The following is a 4,843-nucleotide window of genomic DNA, read 5'->3' on the forward strand; positions in this document are numbered from 1 at the left end:
ACAAAAATTGCTGCTGACTGGATTGGGATGTGTCAAGCTTGCATATAAACCTGGGATTGAAAAAAAAATCACAGAAAGGGGAAGGACTGGTGGTGAGGGTGGGGGTGGGGAAGTGCCCTGGTGCAGATGGTGGGGGGCGTGTTCTGGGTGCTGTGTGTGTGCGTGGCATTGTGCGTGTGGTCTGTGCATGCCGCGCATGTGTGGTGTGCACATATGGTGTGTGGTGCACGTTGTGTGTGTGTGTGGTGTGTGTGATGTGTGGCGTATGTGTGCATGTGACTGCTACAGCTGAGCCTCTACTATCTCAGGCACAGTGCTGTTGCTAGAAGTGCTCTGCACATTGCGTCACTCCGCCCTCACCTCTGCCCTCTGACGCAGCTATGATTTCCTTTTTACGGATGGGAAAACTGAGGATCAGAGAGCATGCAAACTGTCTCCACCGAAGTGGCAAATGTTGATCAGTGAGATCACCTGGGTGCAGGGCCATACTTGTATGGCCCACGCTAAAGCATTCAATCATCACTGTGCTTGAAGACAGAAAACTTGAGCCCTGGTCTCAGCCCTGCCCACTATTGACCTTGGGTCCTTGTGCAGGTCCTATGCCCCTCCCCCCCCCTCCATGCCTTGACATACACATCACATGAGATAGTCTAGGAAGGGAAATCCATGAATGGGGATAGACTTGGCAAAGGTGTTGGCCCATCCTGGTTAAACATTCCCAGTGGTCCCCTGGGGCTGAGTCTAGACTCCGGACCGCTATAATAGATTCTCTGGGGGACAGAGCTGTCACATCTGCAGTTACTAATGATCTCCATTTCAACACCCCATTTAAAATATGAATCACTGCATAGCTGGTGCCTCCAGATGTAGCTCTTTGAATACTTCATTCGGAAGTACCCAGTTCTCTGTAGCGCCTGCCCTCCCCTGCCTTTCTGCTCATTTTTGGCTGCAGTGTATCTCTGAGAGCCAGCAGAAACCCCAGCTTCTCATAAGGAAACGTCTTGTATCCAAAGCCCAGCTTGGATTATTACCACTGCCACAATTGAAGACTTGTGAGCAGAAAAACCCAGACTTCTGAACATCACCTGAATTGGGTCAGGCTCTAGGGATTGGCCTGAATATTCCTCCCCTGTGAATCTATAAAATCACAGATCCTGGAGATAGAAGAGTCATCAAGAGGTAAATTATTTTCTTGGGCCAACTCGAATGATATAAAGTATACCTATTTTGCAATTGAGGAAGCTGATGACCCCTGGGCCCCAAGTCGGGCCTGGTTTTGGGAGAAGAGGGTGCACCTGTTCATCTGGTTTGGTCACTGAGGTAGGAATGAAGCAAGCCAGTGTCCTCAGGGTGCATGCCCAGCTGATCTGGTGAGACAGCTGTGTCCAGTGATGGGCATGGGCAGCGAGCGGGTAGCGGGGGGCTCCATAACCTGCCAGGCACTGCTGAGAACAGAGCCCTCCCTTGGCTTGTCTTCAGTCTCTTTGATGAAAGTGGAAAACTTCTGATTATGGAATGAAAGCTGTAGGTGTTGAAAAATAAAAAAGCTGTGCTTGAAGTGCAGGTCTTCCTGAAGGCCCGTGGGGCTGAGAAGGGCAGCGGAAAAAAATGTTTGTCTTACAGTTACAGGTTTTGCATATAGTACAATGTCCTGAGAGGGAAGGCTGACAAGGGGGAAAAAAATCATCCTTTGTTTTGACTCAGAACCTTCTGAGCAGTTGAGATTTTCAGATCCGTTTGCCTCTCCAGCAGCTTGTGAGCCTGATCTCACTGCTGTCCTCGTGCCTCTCCACCACACGCAAGCTTTGCAACCTTCCCTGGTTCCCACCCCGCTGGTCTCACCCCCTCTGGCTGCCCAACTGCTCTAGACTCTAGCTGGGCCAACCTGGTGGTCTCATCCCTTGTGCTGCCTGGCTTCTCTCTCCTTTCCATTTGGCCACCCAATGTACAAATGGAAAGAGCTTTCATAGAGTTTCTTGCTGAGTGACTTTCAAATCCATTCTGGAAGCTAAACTGTACAGGGAGCATAGAAATGTAAGAAAGCAGAGCTATTCTGGCTGATGCAGGGGCAACAAGACTGGGGGAGAGGGCTGGGCCCAGCATGCTCATTTACCTTTTAACAGCCTGGGGTACCTCCAGGATGGAACAAAATTTGTGAACTTGTGATTCAGCTCAAAACCCTTATTCCTCAAATCAGGAAACTGAGGCAGAGAGGTGGAGATGAGCTGAGGGGGTTCATACGGAGAGAGATAAAGTCACGTGCTTGTTCTCATCCCCTCCCTGCTAATATTCCAACCAGCTTGCCAGGCTCCTCCCCCTGCCGCTGCTTCAGATCCTTTTTGCCTCTGCCACCTGCCTCCACCTCCCAAGGAAGCCTGCCCAGGTCTCCCACTCTTGCCAACAACCTCTCTTCAGAATACTCCATGGTCCTGCCACACAACATTATATCCAATTATCTACTTGTTTTGACCTCTGCCAAGTGTGGGAACATGTGTGACTTTTGCATTTGGCATAAGACGACTCAGGGTTCTTGAGGGCAGTCTTCTCCAGATTCCTTGCCTCCCACCCTGCACAATTTGGTGTTGGACCTTTGTATGATCAACCCTCAGTCAATGCTTGTGTTGATATTGTGTTTATGGAAAGAGAAGGTTCTAGAAGTTTGGTTTATACAAAGGAATTGTGTGATGGCATATTTGTCTGTCACTTCTCAATGGTTCTGCATTTCCCTGTCCTTCTCCAGGGTTACTTGGCTGCCCATTAGCTTTTATGTTCCAGCATGGCCCCACGAGAGTCACCACCAGCCTCCTTTCAGCCTGTAGTTAGTTGCTGAGGTGTGGCTGTAGCATCTGAGACTTAGTGGACAAACAGAACTAATCTCTCATCCCTTCAAGAAAGAACCGCATTTTGGAGAGATGAAGAGGAACCAGCTATAAGACTGCCCACCCCCACCCTGCCCCATCATTGCTTTCCTGTATAAAGAACTGTGAGATCTCTATCATACAGACCCAAAGTGTGGTACCTTGGCCAACACTAGCGGAATTTGGTGGTGCAGATTCTTAAGCTCCACCCTAGACCTACTCAATCAGAAACTCAGTCTGGGGTCCAGAAATCTGTTTTAACAAGTATCCCAGGGAATTGAAATTCCTGAAACCATTTGGAAATCATTGGTTTAGGAAAATAATCTGTCTAAATTCTGGGAAGAGTCTATAAGGGATCATCGGGTCTAAGCTCTGGCCTCTGAGCAGATGGAGTCCTATCCCCATTATGCAGATGAGAAAACCAAGGCATAGAAAAGTTAGCGATCAGGGTCATGTCATTGGAGAATGTTGACATGAAGATTCATTTTTCTGTCTTTTGATTGAGTCCACTTTCTAAACTCAAATATGGCTGTAGGCTGTAAAAATACTATTGCAGATGGAAATATATTTGTAATATTTATCTAAAGTTATCTTGTGGGGGCGCCTGGGTGGCGCAGTCGGTTAAGCGTCCGACTTCAGCCAGGTCACGATCTCGCGGTCCGTGAGTTCGAGCCCCGCGTCAGGCTCTGGGCTGATGGCTCAGAGCCTGGAGCCTGTTTCCGATTCTGTGTCTCCCTCTCTCTCTGCCCCTCCCCCGTTCATGCTTTGTCTCTCTCTGTCCCAAAAATAAATAAACGTTGAAAAAAAATTTTTTTAAGTTATCTTGTGGTGATCACTGTATGTGGTAGAAAGAAATATTTTTAAAAACTATTAGTATATGTGAGAGAAGGGCAAACTCTTCCAGGGTATTTTCAAGCAATAAAACACACAAGAAGGATCTTGTCCCATTAACCGGACAGCCCTCTGTCTTGCAGGGGTTAACATGAGTAGATTGGACGTAGGTGTTGGCCAGAGTGACACTGCACTGAGAGAATCTAGTGACTGAAGACACGGTGAATGTGGAAGGTTTAGGGTCACAGAAAACTACGGTCATGGGTCAAATCAGCCTGCTGCCTATTTTTATAAATAAAGTTTTACTGAAAAACGGTCATGCCCATTTGTTTATGCGTCCCTATAGCTGTGTTTGCATTACAATGGCAGAGTTGAATAGTTGCAACAGAGGCCTTATAGCCCACAAAATCTAAAATATTACTACTTAGCCCTTTGCTGAAAAAGTTTGCTGACCCCTGATTTAGAGTATTAAAATAAACTCAACTAAAGGCAGTATTACAAAAGAAGGGATTTGAAGAAAAGAACAGAAATGTGTTTCCTCAGACTCCTCCATAAAATCTGCACTTATGTTAATATTACTAACTCATGTTTTCATGTGAAAAGTTTCTTTCTTGGGATTCAATTGTAAAGCAGCTAGATACCCTCATTTGCGTGTGACCAAGTAGACTATTGGAGAGGGCACAGGAGCTGAAAGAGAGGCATGGCAGAAGAGATTTGGAAAATATGTAGACAGGTATACTTTCAGCATTGGGAATATGTGTGTGTGTTCATGAATGATATGTAATATCCATATACATGAATATATACATCACATGCACACACACGTGTTATTCCTGCCCACTTCAAAAAGGTTTTGAGGCAAGTTAAATGCACAGATGTATAAGAACTGAAGCCATTAAAACAAGGCAAAAGGTAGGAGCCAAGACGTAAAGTAGAGTAAAGCAAAAGGAGTAAGAGATTAAGAAACCCAGGCGGATGACAGTTTTCAGCGGTTGAGCACAACATGTATACTTCAGAGCTTCTTGGTAACCAGGGCAAAGAAGAAAACATACTGGGTTGCATAACTCTCTTTGATCGTAAAAAGCAGATGAGTTCAAAAGGAAAAATGGACCTTTTGCTGCTTGTATAGGTGCTTTGAAATATATAGCATATTC

The sequence above is a fragment of the Prionailurus bengalensis genome, chromosome D4 (genome assembly GCF_016509475.1).
Source record: "Prionailurus bengalensis isolate Pbe53 chromosome D4, Fcat_Pben_1.1_paternal_pri, whole genome shotgun sequence".
Taxonomy (NCBI): Eukaryota; Metazoa; Chordata; class Mammalia; order Carnivora; family Felidae; genus Prionailurus; species Prionailurus bengalensis.